General features: G+C 40.0%; 1 protein-coding gene across 3 annotated transcripts in view; it reads left to right on the top strand.

Annotated features, from left to right (window-relative positions):
- cemip (cell migration inducing hyaluronidase 1) overlaps window positions 1–20,370 on the top strand; it is a 146,690-nt gene that overhangs the window by 22,490 nt on the left and 103,830 nt on the right. Inside the window, exon 1 of one of the 3 annotated variants that reach the window (XM_053419139.1) lies at window positions 5,400–5,531. The exons of the other annotated variants lie outside the window; for them this stretch is intronic. The gene's annotated coding sequence lies outside the window, so the exon portion shown is untranslated. Of the gene's footprint in view, window positions 1–5,399; window positions 5,532–20,370 lie in introns of those variants that run through there. 3 annotated transcript variants of the gene reach the window in all.

Genomic DNA, 20,370 nt, shown 5'->3' with positions numbered 1-20,370 from the left:
TGACTCTTCTATCTTCATGGCTAAATGCACAAGCTTCACCAAGTCTTAACCCTCAAAAAATATTGTCTCTACCTGTGGGAAGCTAAACAATGACAATGAGTCCCCATTAGTAGGGCTGCTCGATTAATCGAAATTTAATCGTGATTTTCGCGAAGGACTGAATGACGCGAATGCAGACTATGTAGCGGCCGCACAGCGCCCCGCTATTCTCAAGCGCGCTCCCGCCTGGCTGTTCAGACTGGTCAGACCGGACACGCATTTCTCCGCGCCGGTCATAGAGTGTTAGGGTTGCCTTCATTAAGGGTTAGAATAACCGGGCACCGATATCCTGGTTTCACGGAGGAATAAGACACGCAGCCGTCATCGGTGTTTACCGAAAACCGGAAGTGATTAACAAAATAAGGCATAGACTTCAGAATAAAGGCACATATTATTAATCGTTTAAATAATCGTGATTTCGAAATTGTCCAAAAATAATCTTGATTATGATTTTTTCCAAAATCAAGCATCCCTACCCATGAGTTAATCTGTATCAGGGTTTTCGCCCCATAGATGTTAGAACAAGCCCATGCACACACTCAAATAATATCTCAGATATGCAGACATACACCTGCTTCCTGTCCATGATGCACAGACAGGAATGGAATTGTTTTTTTGCATCAGCCAATTGCAAATGGGATATCAATTGATCTGTTTGGGGATTATTGTAAATCCCATCATTACTTATTTGTGTAAGCTTATGTTACCTTTGTCTTTGTATAATTATGCAATAAAAGAAGTCTCCAACATCAGTGGGATCAACCTGCATAATCTCCCTTACTTCGTTTTTGCTTTTTTGAGAATATAGGACGAGGTGTTGAATATCCCTAGTACGTTTTAAGGTCTTCTGCTAAATTTAGGTTACCAACTACCAGTAGATGTTAGCAGGTGTTAGTGGCCCTCAGTGGATGTTAGGGACATAACTTCAGTTGTGCATCTTAGTGTGATCAAGTGTTTTGGCCTTGAAATCAACGTTACTCTGTGATGTTTTTATTATCCAATCACTGGTTGTGGCTGATTGGAGTTTCTGCATCACTGGCTGGGCTGACATTTGTGGTAAACATCAACAGTGTGGTGGAGTATTTTTGACAAAATCCCACATTATACTTTGATTTGTCAGAGAAGCACACCACAGGTTTCAAGTGCTAGAGTCAATTCAAGCAATGACCTTTTTGTTGAGCTAACAGCGTTGTTCAAATTCCATTAACTCCCTTAGGACCTTCTTTATTATTGCATTTTCTCAACACCATTACATAGATTTGCGCCCACAGATTATTTTCCTTTATCCATCGATTGTGTGTGTGTGTCCATGTGGCCGTGTGCCGCAAGTCACTGTCAGCATAATGAATCTGGCACTGAGGTGAAAAACAAGGCTCCCACTGTAAACCCAACCAAGGTTTTTCTTTCTTGACAGCTGGACCGACCAGACTTGCAGACCTTGCATCCTTCATTTAGGACTCTAAGGCTTGTGCATATTCATACTCTCGAATGTACATGTTCCATGTTTGACCCTTCTGTTTACAGGAATAAGTGCATTGTAATGGAATAGTTTGTAAATTTGGCATACATACTCAATATTAATCCCATCAGAGCATTTGATCAGTTTATAAAACACTCGTTATTATAGGCGCATTATCACTAAGAGACACTACTGTATATTTTCCTATTGTGCACATATTCTAGTGTGTACAAAAGAGCTACATTGCCTTGTGAGTCAGCCTCACACGGGCTTGAGTCACAGCACCTGGGGTTCATTCTTGCTCTGAGAGCAGTGCATCATTTAGGGGATTACCTGCTATGTGCCCATATATTTATCCACTGGCCTTTGTTCGCTGTGGCCACAGTGTGCTCTGTGAATGGTGGCTGGAGCCCAGAATATGTCCCGAAAGATGCTGTGCTTGTTCCCACTGGTAGCCAAGACAGTGAATCTCCGAAATGTCAGCTGCTCGGTCATGAAGGGAAAATAAAAGATGATAAATAGGACGTTTATCACTGTGTTTGTGATATACAAGGATATGCACAAGTCAGAGGTAAATTTGCCCAAGCAACAGCCCATTTATACTCTTTGGCTGAGGTGTTAATACCATAATACCACATTATATAACCAAATCATCCAAGCTTTTTTTCCTTTAAATAGGCATGCATCCATGGGGACAGATGGGCTTTTATAGCAAAATAAAAACAAGACAAAAAAGCATTGTCCCTTCTCCCCTGTCATGTGACACTGTAGCATCCAGCCTTGGAATAGCTGACATTGTGGGAGGAGTCATTCGCAGCTTTGGAAGTGACACACCAAATGTTTGCATCACTTTGCACAACATTCCCTTTTTTTATAGCATCAAATTAACCCAGCTAGCTGGCTTACATAGGTGCAGATAGACTATAAGAAGCAAGCTAATATGGATGTTAGCTAAAAGTACTGTGTAGTTAATGTCCCCTTAGCTTGTGTTACTGAATAAGTTAACATGAGTGTTAACTTCTTAGTTTTGTGACTAGCTGTGTTTTTGAAAATGCTTCTTTTGGGTTGTGATGGATACTGAACCAACATGCAGATGTAGCTGAAATAAGCCAAATTCTTTGAAAAATAATAACTTATAAAGTGCACTTATTTAAATGTAATTTACATTTTGGGTGCATGAAAGCTGCATAGCCTACAAAAGGTTCCAAAATCTACTTTAATTTAGGATATTGCATACAGCATTTTGAAGTTATGTTCATTCATCAGTACTGTTCTGCATTGATTTTTGAATAGAAACAGAATAGGAACAAGGAGTTTGCGAAATAAATCAGCTATGTTAATGCTTTTAAATTGCATTGTTTTACACAAAGCTAAACTTAAGATATATTTTATTCAAACACCAACAATTATCCATATGTAACTGAATGATAACATCTTGACTTCATCACCTACAATTGTAATTATTCTTGCAGAATGCTGCGTTATGCTCTTGTCTGTAGAAAAACCAAATGTTTTTTCATGGGGCTGATTTCAGTTGTGAAACTTTGAGGAAGATGCACAGACATTTCCAAGATGATAGGCTTCATTGTAGTGTGGTTTTTTTTGGGGGGGGGGGGGTTTTGGATGACCATAAATATAGTTTGCAGGCTGGAATACTCAAAGATATTAAGCGAGCACACACAAAAGAGCCACAGCCCTTCAATATGTCTCTGCACATCACTGACTATACAAAACTTGTATCCCCAGTTGAACAAGCTGTTTTTTTACTGCTCCTTTACATGCTCAATATACCATTGACTGAATATCGTGCATTCAAGGATAATTTTGAATATTATCCAGATTTTTATTAAAAATTGTAATTTACAAACAGAACACAATATCATTAGGATAAACTATTCAAACTGTCTATTACATTCAAGCTTAATAAGAAATGGAAGTGAAGGGAATTGTGATGGAAATTCATCTTGAGATTTGAAATAATGAAATTCTCGGACTGGAGTTGCTTTTGAGTCTTTATAATAATAATCTCTGCAGAGTTTATACAACAAGCACGGGTGCAAAAAATGGAAACAACTGGTCGCAAGTAAAACAAAAGCCAGGGCTTATACAAAGAGGGCGTTTCACAAGACAATATGAAAAAAAGACAAGCCAGAACTAATACAAAGAGGTGCTTCATAAAACGTAATATGAAAAAAGACATGAAATCATTCATCTGTGTCCATCTGCTGTTTCTGACCGTTGTAGCAAACTCCCTGTTTGCCAAGGCCACAGCAGTGAGACACCTGGTCAGTTGAATTTTCCCTTACAGAATATTTTGTCGAAGCTCCTTGTGGCAGTGGTGCACTTGTGACTCTGAGGTCTACAGTTTGATCTCTGGATCTTGGAAGTGAAAGTCCATCCTTCGTGAAAATGATGGAACTGATATGCTCATCCATCCAATATTTGTGTATTTAAACATAAAAAAAATAGATGCAGTTTTAATACACTGCTGAGTACAGTCCTCCCACACCAAGGGGGGACTCAGTCAGTTAATGGCCTGTAGTTTTTCCTCTCACTCTTCTTGTGAAGTAGAAGGACATAAGCAAGTGCATCACAATCGCTGTGACTGACGTTGCTGCCGTCTTTGTTCACGCCACAGAAGGAAATCATTCCTCTCTTTTATCGATTAACATGTGAGAGCATTTGATTTTAAAGGAAATAGGAATAGTAAAGTAAGCCCCTTGCCCTCCAAAAGGAAAAAATAGGAGTGTGTGAAGATGCAAAATGAAAACTGTGAAAACTCGCCCCGATCGATCTCCATGAAAGTCTAATAAGCAGGATGGGTTTTGCAATGAGTCAATATTAGCAGCTGCTGTCAAAGAGGGACTTAGCAGGGAAGAGATGGGGATAGATGGAGCTAATGTGGAAGGAGAGGACTGAGCAGTCTCCCTCTGTCTCTCTCTCACACAGCAGTTGGAGCTGCCTCACAGCTTGCAGCACTAAATCAATCCGATGTCACAATTCCACTTGTCGAGGTGTTTTTAGGCAAAAGGCTGAACCCCAAATTGCCCCTGATGGCTGTTCTATGTGTGAATGGGATGTATGAGTGACAGAGAAATGCTGCTATGAATGTAAATGTGGCTTGTAGTTGAACAAGTGGTTGTAATCACCTGGAAAAGCAATATGAATGCAGTTCATTCAAAAATCAGCATTTGATTTGCTCCTAATCTACTCCGGCAAATCATTGTACATGATGTAGATGGTTTTCATTAATCAAAACGATGCTGCTTTCATTTTGAGGTGGTAATTTGAAGGGCAGGAGAGAGAGTGCATTGATTCTCTCATCTAGTCTGTCTTGTAAGATAAGCTCTCTCTCTCTCTCTCTATTCAACTTACCTGTGAGTCTTATGTGTGGCAACCATGTCACCGAAAAAGAAAAGACCTCAAAGGAAAAACCAATGATGGTATTTTGCTCTAAAAAGACGTAGACTTGTCTGTCAGACAGGTTTAGATTAGGGTCCCAAAGGTAATACCTTGTTGTTTTCTTTGTAACATAACTAAACTCTATTATTTTGTGTTGAAACAGCTTGTTGACAGACCCAAATACACACAGACACAATTATTTCCAAGCCAAGTACTGTTTGTTCAACTCTTTGTACTATATATTTTTCTGCACGTTCCAGCTTGTAAAGACTGAGATTAAGCTCTCAATAATGTTATTCTGATCACGTTGAAACTCATGTGAGAGCTGTGGGGTTGTGCGTGTCTGCATGGCGGTGCGAGTGGCGACAGGTCAGTGAATTGAGGATTAGACTTGTGAAATGACAACAATGCAGTAGAAGGTATTTAGACTCTGACGGCATCCAAGTGGCAGGGAGGCAGGGCGTTCGTGTGCGGGGCAGTGGTGCATACTTACTGGGCCAAGAGCGAAGCTGCGGAAGCATAATTACCAGTTTGGGAGGGGAAATGGTTGTTAAGGAACATCTGGATGCTGGTGCACATATGGAGGGCAGCAGGTGTGTGGTGGATGGCTTTACAGACCTGCATAAGCCCGGTATTTATGCTTTTCTCTACAGATCTTTTCTGCTGTATTACAGGACTGACAGTCACAGCACCTGGCTACAGTAGGGCTGATAGGAAGAGACATTTCAGCAGCGAGTCTAAGGGTTTTCAGCAAGTTATACTAGGGTCTTTTAAAGATATTTTAAGAGATATTTTGGAGTTAAAATTTTTTGCAAAGTACACGAGTTTCTCACTTCAGCATTTTTTTCACATAATAACACATTTGATGTTTTCCACAAATTTAACAGGAGCAGTACATGAGCTTTTCTCAATCAATATCGTACTGAACATACAGTTAAACATAACCATAACCATAATGGGACTAATGGAACTATATTCAAATTATGTAAGCTTCACAATCCAATGATTTATCAAGACCTGCCAAGTTTGTTTCAATATTTACAAAGTCTATGTAGATCTGGCAACTAGCACATTTCTCACCTCATGCTTCTTCTTCTTCTCTGGGTCGCGCGTTGTGCTGAATCATCAGTTTTCTGATCCTCAGTGTTCTGATCTCAATAAGCCTGGGCAAATTACTGAGGAGACACTAATCAGAGGCTGCATGCATCAATTTAATTTTTCATGACGTCATCATAGATGTCCCATTCAATGTATTTTACAGAATTCAAAAATACGAAACAGTATTTTATATATTTGTATCCAAATATGAATCAATTTTACAAACAAAAAACAATTTCATTGGTAAAAACTATGCAAACTGTCTATTACATTAAAGTTAAATAAGAAATGGAAGTGAAGGGAATATTTTTTGAAGCTCCTTATGGCAGTGGTGCACTTGTGACTTGGAGGTCTACAGTTTGATCCCTGGATGGTGGAAGTGAAAGTCCATCCTTTGTGAAACTGATGGAACTGATCAATCCTATATTTATGTATTTTAACATAGAAAAAATATAGATGCAGTTTTAATACACTGCTGAGAACAGTCCTCCAACACCATTAAATTACTTATTAAGTTCAATAGGCATAGAGGCCAGCTTGAGTTCCATTTAGAGTGTGATTGCAAACTGTAGGTTTACTGTGTGTGTGTGTGTGTGGGTGAGAGGCCTGGCCCAGTTTTGAGACACCTGAGGATTGTCTCCACAGGTTTACTGCCTGGCTGTAAAGCTTTAACCTTGCTGAGCCCGACTGGGGGCCACAGACACAGATAGATGAACAGATAGAAGTGAGCTCCAGGAAACACTGATGCAATATTTATTGACTTCATCAAATCTGCATGGAATGTCCCTGTTGGTAACATGCACCAGGAACTGTTGCTTAGCAGAGGAGTATTGCTCCAAAATGAGATATACACACAATGAAATGAACTGACAAGCCATGAATAACAATAGCTAACACAGCATTAATATTTCAAGGTTGAGTTCTCCCAATTCAAACGAAAGCATATTTTCTCACACATTCCTCATGGTATCGGGCCACACAGAGCCTTTTGTTTGCTGAATTCTTTCATGTATTCTGTGGTGGGACTAATGCTGCTATGCTATGCAATTATGTTTGTGGTGCTTGTCATCTTAATGTAAATGGCATTGGATAAACTCATCAGCTACATCTCTTTAAAAGGAAACAATGGGGCAGTTATTCAGGGTATTCCTCAAAACACAACATCACTATGTGATGTTGTTATTTGAGTTGGAAGCAGGAGATCTAGAGGGAGGGATTAGGATTTTTCTCAAAAAAGTGTTGGGCTAGCCAGGTTGGGCTAGTAAATCCATCTCTGTTGTCATTGTAGATTATTAAAAGAAAAGTGTATTGGATAATTTGTTGAGAAAAATGTTTGAAATACACAAATATTTAGGTGAAAAATATAAAAAATAATTTAACTATTTCTCCTTTATGAAATAAATGTATGTTTATACTGGTGAGTCCTGACAAAACAACTGCTATTGCCTTCCAACACAACCCGTATGAAAATGTGACAGATCTTGATTTTGTTTTCTTTCGCTTCACAAGCTTTTCGTTAACTTCTCAAACTTTGAGTTACCTTGTAAACCTCCCTTCTGTGACCTTGAGCTCCACACACATTTGATTGAAGGGACAACTTGTTAATAATAAAATGTTGATGTCAGTATCACCTTGAACGTCCTGCTGAATCCTCTTCTAAATGCTTCTAACTGGCAAAACGCTAATCAATCACACAACCATTATAGGTCCTTGTCAGGTAAACAGAAGCAAAGTTAACACCACAAGGTCAATGTAGTTGCTGTTCTGGACCTTTTATTTGTATCATTGGAACTTATAAGATCATATAGGTGAGGAATCATTGAAATGGTGATAAAATGTGAGGAGCCTGGAAGTTCAAGATCAGCTATGTGACCTTCCTTGACATGATAATGTTTTGTTATTCACTGTTAAAATGATCATTAATATACTCCAAGTAATTGTTGGCACGGTACAAATAAACCATGCTTTCGCCTCATTTATAAACCAGATAAATAAGATGATTACGCAAGTGTTAATTAGCGTTTGTGTGAGTGGAGTGGTTTTAATCCTCTACATGAGGTGAGAGGCAAGGAGAAAATCTGGGTGGTTTGGTTTGAAACCGTATCCTTTAAAAGATTCAAGTATTTTTTGCTCAATGAAAACCTAAAATCATTGAGCCTTCAACTTCAAAAGCCAAAGCAAACAAAGGAAATTCTCAATGTGATTCTCAGTGTCTGTTTAGAGGGAAAGCAGTTGGACTGGAGAGTTGAGTTGCTGTGGTTCCTTGCAGCTGTACAGACACTTGTATGAAACCCAGGCTGAGACCACGGACATCACATTAGAAAATGGCAGCAGGGCAAACAGCAGACAAAGAGGGTTTATGCAAGACCAGTAGGCTGTATTTCTGACATGTATTTGCTTGTTGTTACTTGTGTTGATGCTGTAGCTGTCCCTGGCATAGACAGTGCACATAAATCACAGTGAGGTATTGAGCCTTCACCTAATGAGGGAGCGTGTTGGAGGCAGATTTTCCTTCCCAGCATTTTATGTCGGTCAGTGAGACTGTGGCGTGGAAAGATTTTGCCTCCACATAAATGCACAAACATGTACTGGGACGAACCTGACACCGCTGCTCTCTATCTGCTGGTAAGATGGAAGTTTGTGACGGCTGATAAAACAACATGTGGACTTGCTGAGGAGACAGCTTATTCAACAGCCTCATCAAGTGAATGTGGGATATGTGTCAGATGACCTACCTGTGGGTTGGTGTCATTGCTATGGAAAGTTTAATCTCTGCTTTTGTAGAGAATTTTTCCTGCACATTACCATCCTATAGAAAAACTAGATGCATGAATCTGTTATGGTTCAAAGTCAAAGGGAAAGAATAGAAACACAGATACACACAAGTAAGGCTACAGCCACAATGATGTAGACACCTACACCCGCTTGCTGATTGGGTCTTTTTGGTCTTAACACTGCATCACATGGCCTATCACATGGCCCCCTTCTGCAATAAAACAATTAAAATTAGCCATAGCTAAACAAAATTAATAATCAATTGCAAGTGTCACTGACCCTGTTGTGTTTGCTAACAGCTGTGGTGCAGTCATATTCAACATTTAACATTGATACAACTGCTCACCTCCTTTTTCCTCTGTATCATTTATATTATCTAGGAATTCTTTGTATCTTGGTATGGCTCAATTATAGTCAGTGTTAGTATATACTGTTTAATGCAACAGTCATTTTTATGGAAAACAAGCATCCTGTGCAATTCTCAGGTAGCTTACCTGACATTCAATGTAGCACAATATAATTAACTCTTGTCTTCTTCTCCTACTCTCTTTCTCGGAATCTGAACGACACCATGTTTCTCAGAGAGAAAGAAACAAAGGAAGAAAGATTAAGCTGGAAAAGTTTAATAAGGTGCAACTGCCCTCACGCCACTGACATTTCACACCAGAAGCATGCAGCATGTGAAGTGTATTTCTGACCACAGCGTCTGCTCTAGGGGCTGATAAAGGCACGGTGCAATCAAAGTTAGCTTGATTCTTGTGTCTTGGTATTTACTCGACATTTACAGGCTGAATTATCACATAAACCCTCCACTCTCTGTTGTTTCTCTGCACCACTTTGTCCTTCATTGGATTTCTTCCCATTTTATTGAATTTCCCCTCAGTCTTTTTTCTTTCTCTCCATCAGATATGTCTGCTGACTCCATCAGTTAACTTGTATAACCCAAAGTGTAGAAATAAAAATCACAGGCATCAATCCTAGCAATAATACCTATTATGTGTATTTTAAATTGCTTGAGTTTTGTTTCTTCCATTTCCTTCCATTTACAGACAATGTCTGATGGTAAAGGCTTTTCCAGCCTTGTTCACAAAACGCTATACAATACAACCCCCATTCATCCAGTCACAGTTACATTAATAAAGCTCTTCTCTACCACAGCATTTTTTCTATAGCGCTCATACACTGTTGGCAGAGCTGAGGGAGGCAATTTTTGGGTTCAGTATATTCACCATGGACATTTGGAAATGCAGACTGAAGATGCTGAGGATCGAACCACCGAACTTCTAGTTAATGGACGGCCCTGAGTCACTGTGCCCCACTACTATAAATGAAATAAGTGATGATGAAAATCAGAAAACCATTAATTGTTTAAGCACTTTAAATACACAAGTTCAATATAAGTATAGACTTAAGCTCCACATATACAGAACTTGCAACATTATGTGTCTAATTTTTCTGTAAAATAACTGACAATGTTTATTAATTCAGACACTAGTGTGGTCTTCCTAAAAAAAGATAAATATAATAACACTCATGAGTAAAAAGGGGACATTTCTCAACAAAGTGGCAGAATGAACCAGTTGTTTCATTTTGTGAAACAAATGGATTTGTGAATATAAACTGTATAAGATCAGTGACTTTCTTTGCAGTCTTTTGATTTATGCAGCTTCTACAGAAGTTGGAGGAAAGTCCATTTCCCCAACGGTCTTAAAATGATTTTGTTTATTGTCAACAGTGAGACACATTCTCATTTTCCCATTAATAACAGACACAATGCACAATCTGCTGCTGTTCAGACTGCTTTCTGTTCTGCTGAGTGCACCAGACTCTCTGTTATGGTGTCTCCATTATGAATAGCAAACTTTGTTATTGTGTGCTATAGATCGCCTTGTTTTTGATTCAACTTGAACACGTTTTTATGGGTAATGTTGCAGTTTTCCTTACCGCACTTTGTTTAACTGCTCTGATGTCGTGCCTGAGATGTGACTCATGACAGATGAATGGAGACATTCAAAGCAGGGAAATGGTGAGCATCCACTACACCACAATAAATAGAGAAATGTAATACTTTCTAGAGAGAGAGAGAGAGAGTGGGTATCTGATGGTGAGGCTTGTGACTCAAGCAGGGAGTTAGTAGCAGTACAGCTGTGATATAAATGTGTAGTTCAGGTACTTTTAAAATAACCTACTACTGATGTAATTACACCACCTTGATCTCCATGACTTGTACACATGTACGTTGGCAAGTGAACTTCATGAAGCTTTTCCATCCAACAGGCTACCTCAATTCTGACTGAGGCAAGGTCCAGATATTTAACCATTTATGGATAGTGGAGGTACCTTGAGAGTTGTTGTGTTAAACATGCTGGTTGTTGAACCCCACCGTCCATCTTTCGGGTTGTTGGGGTCCAGCGATATAAGATATGAATGGCTCTTGACCTACATGTTTAACCAAACTCTCAAGGTTGGTAATGACCCACAGGAGGATAAATACCTTAAACCTCCCTCCAGTCAGGCAGAACTGAAGAACCTCTTGGATGAGAAGTGAAGCCTTTTCAAGAATCACAAGAGAGTTCAGTTGCCTACATACAGCAACTACTGGACTTATCATGACCTGAATGATGGTGAATCTATTTTTCTCCAAAGCTGTTGGAAACTCCATCAGTGCTCTGTTTGGGGAATGGGTTGAGGTGGCCGGGAACTCTGCTTGCCTAAAAGTCGCTTCACAGCAGTGAATTATTGTGTTTTCTATGAGTAATATATTTTCTCTGTTGGAATTTGTCACACTTCAGCCTCTTTGAGCTCATCATCTGTGACAGACATACTTCTTGGTTGTTTGACAGATTTTCTCCCTGGTTTATGGCTGCAGTAATGATGCTAAGAACTTGTTTTCATTGTGGCAGCAGACCGAGATCTCAAATTGATTGAAGTTAAATTGGTTTGAAAATTATTATGTCTATTCATAATTGTGACAAGGAAAGCCATTTTGTTTTAGGTGCAAGAGGTGAAAGCAAGAGTTTTAATTATTTCATAAATTAGTTTTTGAAGCACATGAATTGTTTTGCGATTGCTTCATCCCTTAATTTTACAATTTTATTATGAAAAAAAAAATGCTGCTCTTTTCAACTGCAGGAGCTTGTTAATTAATAGCTAATCATGTTGTAGCCGGAGTTGGTGTGTTCTCTCTGTTCGGGTCTGTTGAGGTCGATTGTGTTCTGCATCAAGTCCAATTATTCTTGGGTCTATTTGAGTTGGCTGTGTTTGGACCCCTTCAGATCGGGCCTCTATTAAAAATTAATTAATGCACGTCAAGCCCAGCTAGGTTTACCATGGGACTATTTTGGAATATGTCTATTATAATGAGTGTGTGAAGTGATCTACATCACACACAGTTGTCTTGAGAGGAAACAGTCAAAGTCAGACCTCTTTTGATATCCCTCTTCCTTTTCTTGTTTTTGGAAGATAGCGGATAGCAATAAGAAACAGTTCCACCGCTTCAAAGTATCTCCCTGTAAAAAGCTGTTTTATCTGGCCTCTCTTTAAGCCAGCTGCCTTTAATGTGTCCCTGAGTGGATATGCGTGAAGGAATAGGTGGCCTTTAAACTGCCATGTCTCGCCATTCACTCAGTTCAGCGCACTGCCACTGGCTTCAGGCTCTTTCTCTTTCATTTCACTGACTGATTCACTTAATGAAGGTTCACAGGATGATGGAGTTGTGAGAGGAGAACTGCTAATGCTTCAAACGAGAGAGGTGAGAAATCTCCGCGGTCTCTCTCAGTGCCTCTCCCATTCCGCTGTGATAGCTTCATTGTCTGTGATTAAGAGAACATTTAAAAGTGATGAACCCGACAAAAAAGCTTCTATCTTGTCTCAGCCTGACGCTGTCTTCTCTTTAACATCCTTTGCTCCTTTGCTTCTCTCCCAGGGCTCAGAGAAGAATGTCTGACCGATTGAGTGAGTTGCAGCAAGACCCCCCGTTGTGACACTTAGATACACACACAACCTTGCTTGCTCTTAATCCAGTATCTTATTTTTATTTTTCACATATTCACAAATGCCTAATATTATTACTTGTTTGTGACCATAGGGCATATTAGAGGACTGCTAATATTAGATCTGCTTAAAAAACAGCTGTTTATTCCTGTATTATGTCTTAAATCATGTCAATAAATCATAAACACAGGACAAAACTGAGAAAAGAAAAAATCTACCCAATTACCTCTGTCACTTAATGGTGATACTGCTATTTTTACTAATAGAGTACTAGAAAAGTGTATTTTGTGATCTAGCTACTCCTTTATTCCACATCTAGTCTTCAAATTTAGCATTAAGTCAGTAGCCTTATCATCCGTAAAATATAAAAGGGAAAAAACTATGAATTTGTGGCTCAACTTTGAGTAAGTGGCATTGAAGATAATGTCTATCAAGAAGTATGATTGATCAAGTTTAATTTGGGCTATAACTTGGACAAAAGAAGCAAGTGTGTCTTCTATACAAATATAATCAAAACAACCATAAAAGGCTGCAAGTCATCAGATATTTCATATAATCTTAAAATAAATATCTGTCCACATATGTCCTTTAAATGTTTTTGAGAGAGCATGTGGCACTAAGTATTAGAATATATGTGTGTATGTAAGTGTAAGTTTGTGCTCAGCAGGGTTCGATAACCACCTTCTCATGTTTCCTCCCCTGTCCTCGCAGGGGGGTGTAAAGGCCGGCGCATGTTTCTGCAACTGCGTCTGCGGTTTTTCACGCCGCTGTGGCGTAGGACTCATTGTCATTCATGCTTATCCAAGCGTTGCGCGTTACAAAGCAATTCCCTGCCAGAACACTAGGCGGAGTAACGTGTTTTGTCGAAGTCGCCTTATTTCTTCTTCGTCGAATGCAGAAGCATGCGCCAGCCTTTAGTCTCTCACACTGTTTTTGAAACACCTTTAGACACCTAGTGTCTTCAATGTAATGCAATACCAAACGTGGCAAACCAACAGCACCAGAATGATAATGAGATACTTTGTCAAGTCCTGGAGGCAGATTATTGGCGTGACAGTATTGGAAACGTTACAAACCCCCTCATCCTGTCTTTTGTTTCTATATCTGGTGGGCAGAAACCCCTGGCTGTGGGTCCATGTGACTGGGGGATTATAGTAACCATGAAAAATCAAGGTACATGTGTAGAGTTATATAAGACATACAAGTCATTGCTTTTGCATGGTAGACTGGAGGGCCTTCAAAAAAAGGTTTAGGGTTCTGCCGTTAGACGTTGTTATCAGTCTTTGTGCTAGGCTGAGATAAACACATCCAGGGACTCTCTCTGTACAGGGTGTTCAAAGATGAAAATGATATCGATCTTCTCATCTGAGTTGGGAAAGACTGAAAACAAAGGGTCTCTCAAGAATTCTGGTCTGTTCCATTAAGCGTCCCTGCCAGAGAAAAAAAAAAAAAAACTTAAAGGGGACATATTATGCCCATTTCACCACATTTGATATGGTTCCTTGGGGTCTTAATGAAATGTCTGTAACATTTTTTGGTAAAAATACCACAAGGATCATTTAAAACAGCACCTTTTTACTCTGTCTAAAACAGCCCTCCTGAGATCAAGCTGTTTTGAGGGCCCCGCCCCCCTCTCAGGCCGCCCCCATCTTACCCCAACCCCTTTCACCCCTCTCATCCCTCCCCCTTCTCACCCCTCCCCCCTCTCATGGAGGTGTAGGACATAACGTTTTTTACCTCCATTAATTAGCCTGTGTGTTTGAATGTGTTCTCACTACAGAATGCATTCAACATCTATAGGGCAGATTATGGGCCTTTATGTCTAAGAGGAATAGAGCAGTAAGTTTTTTTTTTTTTATGCATGAGATATCAGTCATTTCTGCAATACAAATATGACTGAGGAATAAAATACATAAATTACTCTTCCCTGTGTATTACTTTGCTAACTGCTCATCTTACACGTGTCAATTGTTAACATGTTACATATCAAACATTAAAAGCACACAACTGTTTCTATAAACTTTTATTGTCAGAAAGATTGCTAGAAAGAATGCCACAGAGCTTTTAAAAAATAGTTATTAAATGTACTGGCTGGGACAGAGGTAATAAATAACCAAGTATAATGAAAACATTGATTTCAAAAATGCAATTTGTGCCATCAGTAGCCATACTGTAAACAAAGGAACACTTTATATTTGTGTGTCACCTTTATTCTCTAAATACAATGTGAATTTTGCTCAGCCGTTACAGGTATTTGTCGTAGAGAAGCTTTATTAGCTGGTGTTGAGGCTATCTGGGCCGGAGAATCAGGGTGGTCCTGCCCTCCTGCTCGGTGCTCCAGATACGCAGAGTGTTCCCTGATGCTCAGGGAAGTTATACAGGGTTCAGACCTGCCCTTGATTGAAACTCGACACATAGCTGGCTATAACTTCCTGCTTGTCAGGTTTCTCATATTTAGCAGAGAGGTCCTCAGGTTTTGAGATCTTCAGCACCTCATTCACATATGGGGCCGGGTCCTGAAAAACCTCGTGAAAGATGAGGTCCAACAGGTTATCCACGTAATCTGTAATACAAATTGAGGGGAAAAGTTGGACATTTTGCACTTTTTGTATTTATTATTTTCTTTTTATAATTATTTTATTCTATTTATCGTGAAGACGATAAATAAATGGTCTTTAAATCGTGAAGACAATTTAAAGACAGCAGTTAATCGATATGTTATTTATGTTTCACATACTGTTTGTACACTGTTTGGCTTTTAAATAGAGCCTGTGAGAATCACGGAAGGTTGCATCTGCTTTCACCGGCTTTGCTGTGCACTCGCCCTTCTTATATATTACATCTGTCCCCTGCCGACACACAGGACACACCTCAAACAGCTCCAGGAGGCAGTTTTCATAGACAATATATGTGGGTGTCTTATGAACAGGGTTGGAAGATTCCATTCTATTAGAACGACAAAGATTTCACCAAAAGGCTGCAACAGCTAAAAAAGTGTAGGATGGTAATCTATCTGATTATTGAAATGTTTAGATTAAATATTGAGTCACTCACGTCACATCTGCTGACTCAGTCAAGACTGTGATCGAGTCATCAGGATCATAGGTAGCATCCTGTGGCTCTCCGAAGTCCATACTGCAACAACTTGGGTTGTCCTGTCCCTCCTCCAAACGAGGTCTCTTACAGCTGAGGTCCCAACACCGACATCAGTGCAGCACAGTTTTCTGTGTGCCTATGATAAAACAGACACAGTATCCGTGGAGTCACAACAAATGAGATGCTGTTACAACTTTAACATGGAGACACAATCAATGACATGACGAAGTAACTGAGGGTAAACAAACCTGTACTTTTGTAGTGAGGTCGCAGTGTTTTCATAGAAAGCTGCGTTCCATGTGTGCGCATCTTTGGTGGGTCCGTCTGGCATGCTACGTGATGTACCCTAGCACCGTGAACAGATGTGCTTGCCTGAACACCAAAAGCAGCAATGTTATACATGTTTGTACTACTGTCATGCATACAAGGATACAAGGGCACATTTCCCCAACTAGGGCTGGTAATGAATAATCGTTCTAGTCCCGCACATTATGACAACAACATCCTCCGGTATCTTGAACGAGCGCCCGTAGCAGCAGCTGTAGCTGGAAGTTAGGTTCGTGAGTGCTCTTTCCCTCCGTAAATAACAGCAGTGATGACAAGTAAGTGCATTTATCATTACAACGTCAGATGGCAGATTTATTTTTTCCTTCTCTTTTTTCAGTAGATGTTTAGCAATTTATTGACACCTGAAGTTCTAGTATTTAACAACAAGTAGCTCATTTTTTTTTTATGATGCCTCAAATTTAGTTTTAAATCAATTATAGTTCAGTGATGAAGCAATTCAAGCGACAAACATCGTCAAACAACTATAAATGTGTCTGGGTCTCATTTAGATGACATGACCTATATATTTTTTGGACCTATCTGTTGTCTGGCCAGGTCAGAGAGGTGTAACACTCACACTGGCCTCACAGCTTTTAATGTTCACCAAAGTTTACAGCTCCTATTAACTGCTTGAGGTAGCTGGGGGCAGATGGAACAGTTTAAAATGGATCTGAGGGTCAGTTCAGAAGTTGAGTGATTTTTACCTATCCTGAATCAAGTGCTCAATCCTGCATATCAAAACCAAAGCGTTTTTAAATCCCTCATTGAATCTAATATGAGGTAGAGAAGGTACTGTTCACTGACCTTGTTGTTAATTAAAATATGAAAATCAAAGCCCCACAGTTGTGGTCTGACTTCAGAGTCAGGAGCTTGTGTTTTTCAAGTTGTAGCTTTGAGCAGGGAAAGAGAAACACTGCGGCTGTTTGTCTTATTCTGAAGTCTGCTGTGGGCTCTGTCTTTATTAAAAACCATAAAAGATTCTGTCTGTCATTGCCGCGACTGCTGCTACTGGTTGGCCGTAGATCTACAGGATTTACTGTGAGCCTGTGCAAAAATAGGGAGTCATATATAACGTTTCTCATTGAGTATTGTGTGTTACTATAAAACATTAGTGATAATGTATGGCGACTGTCAGTAATACACAGCAATAGTTTCCAAGATGTTTTATGAGTTAAAGCTAAACATCTGGTTCAGAGCTGTGTTGAGTTGTTTCCCATTCACTAACGCGTGGCAGAGGATTTTAGGCTCCAGTATTTCACTGATGCATGTGTGCACATACTGTACATATGTACTGTTTGTCAGTGTTGTGCAAGTTCACTACTCTCATGAACTAGTTCAAAGTTCAGTTCATACAAGTAAACATGAATAGTTCACGTTCATAGTTCACCATTTAAATTCTGAACTAGTTCATATTTCAGTTCATTTCATAGTTTTAAGGTGGAAAGTGAGAATGAAAGACTTAACTTGTTAAAGAAAACTTTATCCATCACTACCCCTTGCCTTTACTGTCGGAATGTTTATCAGACAGTGTGTAAAAATCCCTCAGTTTACAATAAGGTGCATCGGATCTCGGATGTAGTTGCTGAGCCTGCGTCTCTGCTTTCTCTTGCCATCTGTATATGAGACCGAGAGCTGTTGTGTTGCAGGTATGGCCTGCCCCTTTAAGGAAAGTTTGCAGTGTGTGACGTAGTGCACCAGGGTATTGTGGGAAAATATGCTAAAAGTGTGTTTATAAGGAGAAGTGACGGAGCACCTAGAAGTGATGCGAGTGTTGCTCCTGCTGTATATCCGAGAAATAAAGTGGCCGCATTCCAACTAAAGAAACATCTCCACCTCCTTCTTCACGGAGCGGTCCAGACGGCTGGTTACCGGCCAGACAGCGAGCCAAGATAACCAGTGACAGGGGCATCTCCTGGTACAGGCGACACAGGAGACTGATTTATCATGACGTGACACATGCAATGTAAAACAATACATTAACGTCACACCATCATCCTCAAACCCCGGGGACTCACCGGAGGTAGAAGCGCTGTGAAAAGCGCTCCGCCTCCTTTCCTCGCCCATGTTAAATACTTTGGCTGTTCGCACCGGCAGCGTAGTGCCGGGAAGAACCAGGAAGCACCGCGGCCACTCACACAAGCACATAATCTCCTGTGGGGGGGTGGCGGCTACAGGCTTGCGTAGGTCAGTCACCTGTGAAGACCAGCATCATTAACCCCTGAACCAGCACGGAGAAATGATGATGAAATGTAATAAAACAATTTTTTATATAAAATTAAATATACAAAAATGTAATTAAATTAAATATATATAATTTTTAATTAAATTAAATGGGGGAAAAAAAAAAAAGAACCCACTGCGCACATCCTGCGTAGAAGCCCAATGCGCAGGAATTGCGCGCGCAGCTTTTTATTTTTTTTTAAATTTTTTTTTTTTAATTCAAGTTTTTCCTGTTTTTATATTTAATTAATTTAAATTAACATAGTGTAAGATATTTTGCAATTAATAGCTGAAGTCCTGCCAATTTTAAGTGTAACATATTGCCAGCTTGAAAAATGGGAAAGAGTGGGATTTGAACCCAGGTCACTCTTGTTAGAGACGAAACGCTTTACCGACTAGGCCACTTCAGCTGATGGTTCCCACCCAGAACTAAGAACATCAAATTAATGGACAAATTATCGTGTGTGTGTGTCGGTGTCATTTTATGCTGCTTTTGATAAACACTTCAGAGAAAATATTTTCTACTTTACTACATATATTTGACAGCCTTACTTAAAAGTTACTTTTAGGCTTTTAGATACTGGATGAAACCTATTGTTAGAGAATAACCCAGTGGGGGGGAAATGTTTTTTGGCCAGAGAAGAAAACACTTGGAATACGTTCCTTGTTTGGTCTGCATATGTGTGCCATGAGTGATGGGTAATGTAGTGATAAGTCTAGTTAGTTGGTTTCGGTTAGGCTAAATCGCGGACATTTTACGGGCACTGAGCAAAAGCGAAAGCATTCGATTTAGACAGCGTCTCTCCTGAGGAGAAAGTATTGAAATGTACCGAGGGTCAGTGAACAGGTAGGGGTGGGGCACGTGAAAGTTCTAGGCCAATGGCTGTAGGGTTTTGTGGGATGCCAGGCTCTCATTGGCTGATGAGTTGGCGTATCAGGGTAAATGAGGAAGGGGAGTGAAGAATACAGTGGTGGATGAGAGGAGTGTCAGAGTTACGGACAAGAAGCGTGTCGTGTTCGCTGGACTTTAATAAAGTTACACATAAAGAGAGAGGTTTCCTGTCGTCTATACGCGAGGACGCTACAATATGAACGTGTTCACCGTTCAAATTCATTATTTGTCATTGAGTTGCGTTCAGTTCATCGTTCTCATAAAAGTGAACGTATTCATTGAACGCGTTCTTCTGCGTTCGTTCATGCACAACACTGCTGTTTGTGTTCTAAATGAACAAGAATGAACGTAAAACTCTGTCATCACACAGCTGATGCACACACACACACACAAAGAGAGAGAGAGGGAGAGGAATGGGTACTGTCAAGTAACTGTCGTACCTTTCTAAGAAGTGAGTGCAGTGATTTAGTGTGATGCTGAAAGGATTGACGTCTGTTTCTGAAGATCCTCCTCGCACCAGTCATTCCTGTCTTGATTGTTCAGATTTACTGCCCCTGTGAAAGACAGGCAGCTTCTCCTGCAGCTCCCTGCAATCTGCACTGGGTTTTCAGATGTTTGCGTATCTAAGACGCACCCACATTGACCGACAGGCATCCTAGCATCAGCCTCTTGTGTTTTCTTAGATCTACATGATGGTTTTATGTGTGGTTTATTTTCTTTCCAGAAAAATCACCATCCTCCTGCCTTTGAAGCAGCAGTGCTCTCTAACCTTTCAACCACACCGGGGTAGTCATTGGTGTAAAGTGGCTCATACGTGGATACACACGACATACAGTCTATCCCCAGTCTATGTTTTTCATGCGACCAGTGGTTTTGCCACCGTGTTTCTATTTCAGTCTCAGACATGAATTAAGCAAAGCTTTTAAAAGCACTGCAGGTCCTTCAGAAAATCTTTGGATCTTGTACATTTTCTTCAGTTGTTTTTCTACCCTGCAAAAGGGGGAAAAGAAGAATTAAGTTTCACAAGGTTTTTGTAATTCCTCTACAATATGATAATTATGTGTTTGTG

The sequence above is a fragment of the Pleuronectes platessa genome, chromosome 1 (assembly GCF_947347685.1).
Source record: "Pleuronectes platessa chromosome 1, fPlePla1.1, whole genome shotgun sequence".
Classification (NCBI taxonomy): domain Eukaryota; kingdom Metazoa; phylum Chordata; class Actinopteri; order Pleuronectiformes; family Pleuronectidae; genus Pleuronectes; species Pleuronectes platessa.
This window is presented reverse-complemented; position numbering and strand designations above follow the sequence as displayed.